General features: G+C 43.1%; 1 protein-coding gene across 2 annotated transcripts in view; it reads right to left on the bottom strand.

Moving 5' to 3' along the window:
• Positions 1 to 13,155, bottom strand: part of LOC140719130 (protein phosphatase 1 regulatory subunit 29-like) — a 509,863-nt gene that overhangs the window by 353,513 nt on the left and 143,195 nt on the right. The gene's annotated exons all lie outside the window — the stretch shown is intronic.

Raw genomic sequence — 13,155 nt, 5'->3', positions numbered from 1 at the left:
CAAGCCGCACCTCCCAGATACCCACCGATTTAACCCCAGCCTAATCACGGGACAATTTACAATGACCAATCAACTTACTAACCAGTCCATCGTTGGACTGTGGGAGGAAACCCGTGTGCACATGGGATGGAATGTACAAATTAGCTCCAACGGAACTCGGAACTCCAACTATAATAGTGTCACGGCGCTAACTGCTACGTTACCGTGGCAGCCAAAGAGGAAATACCAACAATAATGCAGGTCAACACAGGCAGTATGTGCCATAGCCCACAATAATGCAATGGTTGGTGGGTAATGTCACAAAAAAATGTTTGGGAACCACTGGGCTCCTGAACTAGTATGGATAACCACACCCGAGGTTCAGGAACAGTTATTACCCTTCAACCATCAGGGTCCTGAACTAGTGTGGATAAAGATACCCCCAGGATCAGGAACAATTATCCTTCAACCTTCAGGCTCCTGAACCAGTGTGGATAACTTCACTCACCTCAACTCTAAACTGATTCCACAACCTATGGACTCACTTTCAAAGAATCTTTATTTCATGACCTCAATAGTATTTATTTATCTATGTGTTTGTTTATTTATTACCTTGTGTATTTCAACAGTTTAACTTCTTTTACCGTTTGTTATTTGTCAGTCTTTGTGCATAGTTTTTCATTGATTCTATTGTATTTCTTTGTGCTACTGTGAACACCTGCAAGAAAATGAATCTCAGGGTTGTACATGGTGAAGTATATGTATTTTGATAATAAATTTGCTTTGAGCTTTGCATTCTGTTTTCCTTTCTGTTACCTCAATGTACTTAAGTATGGCATAATCAGTCTGGATGACATTAAATAAAAGCTTCTCACTCTCTTGCTATCTGAGACAACAATGAACCAATTCCAATTCCAGTTTCAATCCAATAAAGTCACACATCACAGAAATAGTACCTTTGACCTACCAAGTCCACCATGACCAGCACGCCATAACCAATCGATACTAATCCAAAGTCAAAATAGTCAAAATAAAATTTATTATCAGAGTACATACGTCACCACATACAACCCTGAGATTCTTTCTCTTGGGCATACTTAGCAAATCTATAGAACAGTAACTGTAAACAACAAACTGTGCAAATGTAGATATAAATAAATAGCAATACATAACAAGCATGAAATAACACAATAAGAGTCCTTAAGTGAGTGCCATTGTCTCCTTGTGTTCAAGAGCCTGATGGTTGAGTAACTGTTCTTGAACCTGGTGATGTGAGTCCTAACCTGTACCTTCCACCAGATGGCAGCAGTGAGAAAAGAGCATGGCCTGGATGGTGAGGATCTTTGATGGTGCATGCTGCTTTCCGATGGCAACGTTTCGTGCAGATGTGCTCAATGGTTGGGATGGTTTTACCCGTGATGTACTGGGCCAAATCCACTACCTTTCGGAGGATTTTCCACTGAAAGGTGTGGGTGTTCCCGTACCAGGCTGTAACGCAGTCAGCCAGCACACTTTCCACCACACGTCTCTAGAAGTTTGCCAAGGTTTCATTGACATGCCGAACCTCCACAGACTCCTGAGGAAGTAAAGGTGCTGTTGTGCTTTCTTCACTTTATATTTATATGTTGGGTCCAGAACAGGTCCTCTGAGACAGTGACACCCAGGAATTTAAAGTTACTAACCCTCTCCACCTCTGATCCTCCAATGATTACTGGCTCATGAACCTCTGGTTTCTATCTCCTGAAGTCTACATTCAGTTCCTTGGTCTTGTTGGCATTGAGCAAGACGTTGTTGCTATTACACCACTCAGCCAAGTTTCCAATCACCCTCCTGTATGCTGGGTCATCACCCATCACCCCCTTTGATACGGCCCACAACAGTGGTGTCATCAGCAAGCTTGTACATGTACTTAGCCACACAGTCACAGGTGTGAAGTGAGTAGAGCAGGGGGCTGAGCACACATCCTGTGGTGCTCCTGTGCAGATGGAGATTGTGGAGGAGATGTTTTTGCCAATCTGAACTGACTGAGGTCTACAAGTGAAGAGATCCAGGATCCAATTGCACAAGGGGGTATTGAGGCCCAGTACAAGGGGGGGTTTAGGGCATCCTACCTTAATTCCATTTGATTTCCACACATTTCCATCAATATCCCATTGCCTAGGAGAGACCAACAGCTCTCAGGTGACAGGCAGATCACTGAAGTGGGAGTGTGTGTGGCAGGAGTGGACTATCGAGAAGGTGCCATTTTACCACAGGATGAAGAAAATTCCTCAATATCTCTGTTTTAAAGGGATGTCACTTTATTCTGAGGCCGTGCCCTCAGATTGTAGACTCACCTAGTGATGGAGACATCTACTCTGCCCAGGCCTTTTTGTGTGGAAAAAGGCAAGTCGACACTTGATATCAGTAAAGGAAACATGAGTTGTCAACATCCAACTGGTTTACAATACTCTTTGGAAGGGAAGTCTGCTGTCATGGTCTGGCTAACTTGTAACTACAAAATAATTCAGAGAACAAGGATGGTTCATAAGAACAGAAACGAGGAGTAATTTCTTCAGCCAAACGGTGGTGAATCTGGGACATTCATTGCCACAGATGGTTATGGAGACAAGTCACTGGGTATATTTAAAGCCGAGGTTGATAGGTTCTTGATTTGTAAGGGCAGCAATGGGTATGGGAAGAAGGCAAGAGGATGGGTTTGAGTGGGACAATAAATCAGCCATGCTGAAATGGAGGAGTGGATTCAATGGATCAATTAGTCTAATTCTGCTCCTATGGCATATGGTCTTATGGTCTACAGCCCAGGCAGTATAGTTAAGACAGAAATGACCCGGCTAGTTTCTCCAGCAGATTATTTGTTGCTCCAGATTTCTGCATCTGCAGACTCTGGTATCCCCAGCTACACAGAACATAGAACATAGAACATTAGAGCAGAGCACAAGCATTTCCCCTATAATATTGTGATGACCTTTTAACCTACTCTAAGAGCAATCTGACCCACCCCTCTAACATAACCCGCCATCTATCTATCGTCCATGTACCTATCTAAGAGTGCCTTAAATTCCCCTGAAGTATCTTCCTCTACCACCACCTTGGCTGAGCACTCCAAGCACCCACCACTCTCTGTGTAAAGAACATACCTCTGACATCCCCTCTATACTTTCCTCCAATCATCTTAAAATTAAGGCCCCTTGTATTAGCCATTTACACTCTAGGAAAAAGTTCTGGTTGTCCAATCGATCTATGCCTCTTATCTTGCACACCTCTATCGAGTCACCTCTCATCCTCTTTCAGTCAAAAGGGAAAAGTTCTAGCTTACTCATCTGTCTTCATAAGACTTGACCTCTAGTCCAAGCAGCTTCCTGGTAAGTCTCCTCTGCACCCTCTCTAAAGTTTTCATATCCTTCCTGTAATGAGGTGACCAGGACTGAACACAATACTCAAACACAAATACTGAACACAAATACACGACACTGAAAGTGGTTCAAAAGTGATCTGACCAGAGTTTTATAGAGCTGCGACATTACCTCATGCCTCTTGAAGTCAATCCATCGACTAACAAAGAACAATGCACCATAAACCTTCTTAACAACCCTCTCAATTTGGATGACTAGGATAGCTCACTGCCTCCATTTCGAGGGGCACTTAATATTGGACAATACACTGAGTGGCCACTTTATTAGGTACCCCTGTACACCTGCTCATTAATGCAAATATCATGTGGCATCAACTCAATGCATAAAAGCATGCAGGCATGCTCAAGAGGTTCAGTTGTTCTTCAGACAAAACGTCAGAATTGGGAAGAAATGTGATCTAACTGACTTTTACTGTGGAATGATTGTTGGTGCCAGATGGGTTAGCTGGCATGTCAGAAACTGCTGATCTCCTGGGATTTTCAAACACAACGTTTTCCAGAGTTTACAGAGAATGGTGTGAAAAACAAAAAAAAATTCAGTGAGTGGCAGTTCTGTGGGCAAAAACACCTTGTTAATGAAAGAGGTCAGGGGAGAATGGTCAGACTGGTTCAAGCTGACAGGAAGGTGACAGTAACTCAAATAACCACACGTTACAACAGTGGGGTGCAGAAGAGCATCTCTGAATGTACAACATGACTCATTGAGCCTTGAAGTGGATGGGTTACAGCAGCAGGAGACCAGGAACATACACTCAGTGGCCACTTTATTAGGTGCGGGAGAAACCAAGTGTAAATTCTGTCTTTTCAGTGACATTCATCTCCCACAAATGAATTTTTTAGGTCGTGGTTTTGCACACACAGAGCCTTTGCTTTAACGTTATACTGGTGGAGAGAAAGAGCAGCTCCAGGGAAGTTCCTGTATCATTTCTCTCTCCTTTTGAAAAATCAGAGGCTCGTATTTCAAAGATAATGGGATGACAAGGGTTTATAATGAGGCTTTGCAACACAGTCTGACTTTACAGTGCAATCTTCAGCCCACAGTGTGAACATTCATTATAAGAACGAGTATCAAAGTATCCCCTGAGAACCAGGTCCTGTTGTTTGCGAGAAATGATGTGATGTTTCTTCCTCTGGTTCCAATCGCATTGCCTTTTAAATTGACAGCCATGACAGAGAGGAGATTGCCCGCTTCCACGAGATAGTAGGTGGGCCGTCTCTGGTTTAAGCATCTCTCGATGCTTAAATACAATGCAATGGCTGATACATTCAGGTTAGTTTTATTTGGCACAAGTATCCTGAAACATACAGTGAAAAGCGACCTTTGCATCAAATTAAATCGGTGAAGTTTCTTCTGGGGTCTGCAAGTACTGCCTTGTTTCCATTGCTAACATAGCACGCCTACGACTTACTAACCTTAACCTACACATCTTTGAAATGTGAGAGGAAACTGGAGTAAGCCCTGATGGTCACGGGGAGAGTGTACAGATAGCAGTGGGAATTCAGCCCCAGTGAGTGCTCTCGTGCTGTAAAACATTTGCACTGTCATACCACAAGGAGTACTGTCCTATCTTTCGATAGAACATAATGCTATTAGAGCACCAGTGACCCGGGTTCAATTCTATGGACGTCTGTAAGGAGTTTATACATTCTCTCCGTTACCGTGTGAGTTTCCTCTGAGAGTTTCGGTTTCCTCACACTTTCCAAAGAAATATGGATTAGTAGGTTAATTGGTCACATAGGTGTAATTGGGTGGCAGGGGCTAGTTGGGCAGAAAGGGCTTGTTACTACTATGCTCCATCTCTAAAGCAGAGAAAGCGCACTTTCCCACCCTCTGAGGAAAGTTGTTCCGACACACTTTTTGTGCACGCTTTGCAAGGGAGAATGACACCACACCTGTGTGATTCCCCACAGCGTCCGGCAACCTTGTGACTGACTGTGGACTTCAGGAAGGGGATGGTGGTGGAACAGGCGCCAGTCCTCATCGAAGGGTTGGCAGTGGAAAGGGCGAGCAATTCTAAGTTCCTGGGTGTCAAGTTTCCCAAGCATTTCACCTGGATGCAACCACGCCAGCATCTCTACATCGTTAGGAGTTCAGGAAGAATTGGTATGCCGCCAAATTCCTATCGATGTACAGTGGAGAGCATTCTGAATGGCTGCAGAACTGCCTGGTATGGAGGGGCCAATGCACAGGATCACAAGAGGGTCATAGACTCACCAAGCTTCATCATGGGTACAACCTTACCCACGATAAAGGAAATCTTCAAAACAAAGTGCCACAAGAAGGCAGTGTATATCATTTAGGACCCCCACCATTCAGCACATGACTAATTCTTGTAACTATCATCAGGAAGCCTGAAGACCCATACTCAGTGGTTTAGGAAACAGCTTCTTCTCTCTACTATCAGATTTCTGAACAGTCCATGAACACTACCTCATTTTCTCGCAGTCCTTATTTATTTTGTCATTTACAGTAATTTTATGTTTTGGCACCATATTCCACCATAGGTGCTGCCTGACCTGCTGTGTTCCTCCAGCACTTTGTGTGCATTGCTCTTTCCACATCTGAACAATTCACAAAACAGTGTTCAAAATATAGTGACTGAGACAGACCTCAAGTCTCAACAGCGCGCAAGTGCTTGCGCTGCGTTCAAAGTCAGAGTCAGGGTCACCCTCAGGCCCAGGACCTTGCCTCAGGATCTCCACAGATGTGTCTGCCGATCTGCAGCCCACGTGGCCTTGTGCTGCTCACTGGAGCATTGCAAAAGGCAAGGAATTCTCTCCTGGCAAAGTAGGGAACCTTCCAGCTCAGACAGACGTGACCTCTGTCCTCACGGATGGACGGACCATTGGCCGAAGTTCGGGAATCTCAGGAGTACGCGGGTTCACAGAGGGCACTTGAGTCCTTACTGGCACCACTCTGCCAACTACCTTCATAGCGAAACACAGCATATAAACAGGCCCTTTGGCCCATCTCATCCATGCTGTCCAACCTTGTCCCACTTTCCCATGTTTGGCCCGTATCTCTCCAAACATCTCCTATGCACATACTTATCTAACTGTCTTTCAAATGTTATTGTACCTGCCTCAACCACTTGCTCATTTCATTACACACCTCCCTCTGCATTGATGTATTTGCCCCTCAGGCCCTCTTTAAATCTTTCACCTCTCACCTTCAACCTATGGCCACTAGTTTTTAGATCCCGTTCCCTGAGAAAGAGACTGTGTGCTCACTGATTTTATACACCTCTAGAAGGTCACCCTTGAGTCTCCTACCTTCTAGGAAATAAAGTCCTGGCCTACCCAGCCTTTCGCTATAACTCAGGTCCTCGAATCCTGGCAGCATCCCCAAGACGCCTTTCCAAACAACATCATCCCTGTGCACCTGGTGCGTGGGCGGGTGGGAGGGAGGAATGAGGCTTGTTTTTGCTGCTATTGTTTTGTAGCTTCTGTGTTCTGCGTTGTTCTGCTGAATACTGTGGGCTTGCTGTGTTGGCGCTGGAATGTGTGCCGACACTCGCGAGCTGTCCCCGGCACATCCTCGGGTGTGTCGGTTGTTAACGCAAACGACCTACTTCACTGGCATGTTCCAATGTCTGCAAGATAAATAAACTTGAATCTTCAGAAGGCTCTCTGAGCTCCCCTTGTCCCAGTCCTCTCAACATTGTAGCTTGTAATCACGTCACAATGTCTTTGAAAAGTTTTTAATCCAAATCAACACACTTAACACAACAGGTCAGGAAGCATCTATGGAAATGAATAAGCAGCTGATGTTTCGGGCTGAGACCCTTCTTCAGGACTGAGAGGAAGAGGGAAGATGCCAGAATAAAAGCGTGGGGTGGGAATGGTCAAGGACTGGGGAAGAAAGAATTTGATAGGAGAGAAGAGAGGACCACAGGAGAAAGGGGAGGAGGAGGGGATCTAGGGGGAAGTGATAGGCAGGTGAGAAGAAGTAAAAGGTCAGGGTGGGGAATAGAGGGAGTAGGGGGTGCCGGGAATTTGTTTACCGGAAATCTTAATACATCTTTAATACCTCTGCCTCAGCTCCTTCCTCTGGCAGATCATTCCAAATACAAACGGAACATACCATCCTGTGTAAAACAGATGTCCTCAAATTCCTATGGAGTGCATTCACCCTAGCTATGCCCTGTTGGAAATGTATTGCCGTTCCTTCACTTCTCACTGCTACTGTTGGGTGGGAGGTCCAGGAGCCTTAGGTCCCACACCACCAGGTTCAGGGACAGTTATCACGCTCCAACCATCCGGTGAATCAACAGCTCAATATTATTTATTTTTGCCCTTTTTATTAATTACACAAATTGCCTTTTTTGCACATCGGCTGTTTGTCCTTTATTATTTATAAATTTTTCATAAATTTATGGTGGCACAGTGGTTAATGCAACACTTTTACAGCTTGGGATGTGGGAGTTCAGAGTTTAATTCAATGACAGTGATCGTCAATCGGGTTTCAACTACCCCACTGTCTCTAAGGAGTTTGCAACTTAATCATCAGGTACAATCAAATGGCAAACATCATTCACCAAAATCTTCCTTTAAAATACAAACTCATAAAAGGCACTGTACCCTACTATAAGTACAAGCCTGATCCAGTTCTAGAGTCAGAGTTACGACCTAGCCATTATTACAGATAGGACAATCCATAGTAACCATCCAGATATAATACTACATGATAACCAAGCAAGGACAACTTATTTATTAGATAAAGCCAATGGAAACACACATAACATACGGAAGTCAGTAAGTGAAAAATATCAGAAATATACTGAACTAAAAGAGGAAATCGAAAGACTATGGAATATGAACAGGGTATACATTGTCCAAGCAGTAATATCTGCAACTGGTATCATCCCAAAGGCACTACACAATAGCATTGTACAATTAGGCCTACACAGCAATATTTATGTAGGTTTCCAGAAAGCCGCAATACTAAACTATAATAGTTCAAAGGGAATTGAGAAATGATTGTATTTGGCTATGCCAATACCTCAGGTTTTACCAGCTTGAGCTGAGAATATATAAAATAATAATAAAAATAATAATAATAAAAAATAAGCAATAAGTATGGAGAACATAAGATGAAAAGTCTTTGAAAGTGAATCCATAGGTTGTGGGAACAGTTCGGTGATGGGGTAAATGAAGTTGAGAAAAGTTAACCCCACTGGTTCAAGAACCTGATGGTTGAGGGGTGATAACTGTTCCCGAATCTGGTGGTCCTGAGGCTCCTGTACCTCCTTCTTAATGGCAGCAGCAAGAAGAGAGCATGGCCTGGATGATGGAGGTCCTTGATGGTGGGTGCTGTTTTCCTGCAACAACACTCCATGTAGATGTGCTCAGAGGTGGGGAGGGCTTTGCCAGTGATGGATTGGGCCATATTCACCACTTTTTCAAGGCTTTTTAGTTCAAGGTCATTGCCAGGCCAGGACACAACCTGTCAATATACTCTCCGCCACACATCTACAGAAGTTTGTCAAAGTTTTACATGAAAGCAATTCCCTAACACAATCTTTTCCAGGGAAACTAGGGATGGACTATAAAGAATGGAGACACTACAGATGCTGGAACCTGAATGTGAAGCCCAAAATGTGCAGGAAATCTGCAGATCTGTGGAGGGAAATGGACAGTCGATGCTTTTCATCAAGGTCCTTCATCTGAACATTGGCCTTGCATCCTGCAAGGAAACAAAGCGGAGGAGAGGACTTTTCCTTGAATCATCCTTTACTCTGGGACAGAGAACCCTAAAATCTTGCCCCAATGCAATCCATTATTACTTACTCAACTCGTCTTCTTTTGCACATTAGCCTTTTGTCAGTTTTAATGTTTGTATAGTTTTTTCTCATAAATTCTATTCTATTGCTTTATTTTCCAGTAAATGCCAGTAAGGGAATGAATCCAATGGTAGTATATGAAGGAGGCTGAGCGGCGATCTGATAGAGGTTTATAAGATTATGAGGCACAAAGAGTATCTCTTTCTGAGGATTGAAATGTATAACACCAGAGGGCATGTATTTAAGGTGAGAGGTGGTAATTTCACAGGAGATGTGAAGATCAAGTGTTTCACAAAGAGTTAAGAGATAGGCACATGAATGTGTGGAAAATGGAAGGATAAGGACATTGTGTAGACAGAAGAGAGTTTTTTAGTCAGCCATTTGATTATTAATGTAACTGGTTCAGCACAAGATTGTGGGCTGAGTGGCCTGCTCTGGGCTGTACTGTTTGCTTTTCTATCTTTATGTTCTATGACATGTACGTACTTTGATAATAAATTTACATTGATTTCTACTTGGACAGTGTCTGACCTGGAGGAGACTATGAAGAAGATGGTGTTCTTGTGATCATTGTGTTTTTTTTATTGTTATTTCAAGATACAACATGGAGAATACCCTTCAGCCCAGCCAGACTGTGCTACCCAATTACACCCATCTCTGCTTCTTGCAGAAAACATGAATTGTACAGTCACAGTCTGTGTAAATTTGGGAAGTTTCAGTACTTGAAACTCTTAGACACTTACAATGATGATATTTTAACAAGCATAATTTCACAACGGAACTGGAAATTTCCTAACACACCAAGTGAGAACGAGAGGTTTGACCCCACGTGACCACAAGGCATGTCGCAGCTTTAAGAAAATGTTGAACTTAATTGTAGACTTGAGTAAATCACAGTACTTGTGACAATGTGATTAGTGTCTCCTGGGATTGTTATGTCACAGTTATTAGACGATCTAATCTCTTTTCTCAAGCTTGGTGGATAATGAGGCTCTTTAGGAGACTGGTGTCTTAATTTACATATCAGAGCAAGCTTAATTTGAATATTCATGAAAAGTCAGAGAGGTTTGTATTTGGTATTTGTTAGCTTTAAGATATTTGTTACAAAGTGAAACTTTGAATTCTCCAGGTCTGTTGGAGGATAGGAAGGCAATGGAAAATGTAATTTTCTTGTACATATAAGAAGTTGCAACGCTCAATTGGTCATGGGGAGAACATACAATCTCCTTACAGACAGCGGTGGGAATTGAACCTGGGTCTCTGGTACTGTGCTAACCACTATGCTACTGGTATCCAGTTCTTCTGGCGAAGTTAATCCTGGCTCTCCTGGAGAGGAAATTCCAGTTATGGACCCAGCAACAATGAAGGAACAATGATAGTTTTCCAAATCAGAATTTGATCCTTGGAAGGGACATGGTAAATGATGGTACTCTCTTGCTCCTACTGGCCTGGAGGTAGAAGTCGGATATGGTCCATGCTACCAGAGTCCAGAAACAACAGAGCATCTTACTGAACGTCCATGTGTGTTAGTGGTGGAGGGAGAGAGAGTCAGGTTTATTATCACATACTTATGTCGTGAAATTTGCTGTTTTACAGCAGCAGTACAGTGCAATACATAAAAGACAACTGTAAGTTACAGAAAGAAATTCTGTAAATGAGTAGTGCAGAAAGAGAGCAAGAAAGTGACGTGGTGTTCATGAGTTCACGGATGGTTCAGAAATCTGATGGTGGAGGAGGGGAAGAAGCTGTTCCTGAAACATTGAGTGTGTTTCTTCAGGCTCCTGGATCTCCCCCATGATGGTAGCAATGAGAAGAAGGCATGTCCTGAATGACGAGGATCCTTAATGATGTATGCCACATTCTTGAGGTACTGCCTTTTGAAGGTGTCCTCGATGGTGGAGATGATAATGGAGCTGGGTGAGTTTACAACCCTCTGAAGCCTACGCATTGGAGCCTCCACACCAGGCAGTGGTGCCACCAGCCAGAATGTCCTCCACAGTACATCTGTAGAGATTTGCTACAGCCCTCGTTGACATACCAAAACTCCTCAAACTCCCAATGAAGCATAGCTGCTGGCATGCCTTCTTCGAAACTGCATCACATTTTGGGCCCAGGATAGACCTTCAGAGATGTTGACAGCCAGGAACCCGAAACTGCTCACTCTTCCAGTGTTTCATTGGACTGAAGGCCCTGTACCTGTGATCTACGAAACCAATGCAGTAGATGGGATACCAGTCAAGAGGTCGGTGTTATCCTTTATGGTGCTGAACCCTTAGATCTCTGAAGAGATAAAGTTTCTCATCCAGGAAACTTATTATAGATAAAGGGAAAAGTTTGCATGTAAGGTGGAGTTTGAAAGGTTCCTGGATTTTGATCACTATTGTGGTCAATGCAAACTTCCATACAATGCTGATAGCATCTTGATAGAATCACAAAGAAAGTATGCCAGCAGCTCTACTTTGTTAGGAGTTTGAGTAGGTTTGGTATGGTACCAAAGACTCAGCATGTTACTTGAGGGATAAGTGGAAAACATTCTGATTGGTTTCAGCACAACCTACTAAGGAATCTTCAATGCTCAAGGTTGCAAGAGGCACACGATCCCCACGATCGAGGTAGTGCCAGGATACCGGCCGGTACAGAGGATCCATCACCATCCAGGACATGCTCTCATCTCTACTACTGGGGAGGAAGTACAGGTCCCTGAAAACCCACACTCAGTGCTTAAGGAACAGCTTCTTCCTCTCCACCCCCAGATTTCTGAAAGGACAATGAATCCATGAACACTGTCTCTGTAATCCTCATTTGCACTAGATACTGATTTTATTTTGTATTGTAATTTGTAGTTTTGCACTGTACTGCCACAAAGCAACAAATTGCACAATGTATGTCAGTGATGAAACAAAAATTAAAGCAAGGAGCTAATGCTGAGGCTTTATACAGCACTGGTGAGGCCTCACTCGGAGTATCGTGAGCAGTTTTAGGCCTCTCATCTAAGAAAGGATGTGTTGACGTTGGAGAGGGTTCAAAGGAGGTTCACAAAAATCATTCCAGAATTTAATGGCTTATTTTATCAGAAGTGTTGGATGGCTCTGGGCCTGTACTCACTGAAATTTAGAAGAATGAGGGAGGAGCTCATTGAAAGCTATCGAGTTTTAAAGGGACTCAGTAGAATGGATATGGAGAGGATGGTTTCCTATAGTGGGGAAATCTAGGACCAGAGGACACAACCTCAGAATTGAAGGACATCCTTTTAGAAAGGAGATGAGGAGGAATTTCTTTAGACAGACAGTGGGGGTGAATCTGTGGAATTCATTGCTTCAGGCAGCTGCGGAGGCCAAGTCCTTGGGTGTATTTAAGGCAGAGGTTAATAAGTCCTTGATTAGTCAGGGTGTGAAAGGCAGGAAAATGAGTTTGAGAGGAAAATAGTTTGGTTATGATCAAATGGCAGAGCTGACTTGAAATAGGAAGAATGGCCTAATTCTGTTCCTATATCTTCTGGTTTTCTGGTTTTATGATAGCAAATCTGATTCTGATTGCGATTTTCAAAGACATTTGGAGGTACATGTTACATTGGTGGTAAGTAGTTAGAATGATTGTCCCACATTAAAAGAATTCACTTTGATATCTTCTCCTGGAGTCATGATTGGTCCCGAGGGAACTGTTCTTGTAAAGATGAAGCACATTACATCCATGCTCTCAAGAAATAAAGAGTAGCTGATAGTTCTGAGAGCCATTTTTAAACATTTTTTTCTTGAAATAAGCTTTCAATTCCCAGTACTTGGTGAGCTGAGAGGAACAATAAATGCTGAATTCCATTCATATCGCGTGAACGAACAAGAAAAGGAGCAATGAATTCTGCAAGTTTACTCTAATGTAGAATGAAGATTAAAGGTTATGAATATATTTTTTTCTTTCAGTGGTCATTAAGGTGCCTAATAACTCATGAAAAATTCAATAAGCTCATTAGAAACTCGAGTA

The sequence above is a fragment of the Hemitrygon akajei genome, chromosome 31 (assembly GCF_048418815.1).
Source record: "Hemitrygon akajei chromosome 31, sHemAka1.3, whole genome shotgun sequence".
Lineage (NCBI taxonomy): Eukaryota > Metazoa > Chordata > Chondrichthyes > Myliobatiformes > Dasyatidae > Hemitrygon > Hemitrygon akajei.
This window is presented reverse-complemented; position numbering and strand designations above follow the sequence as displayed.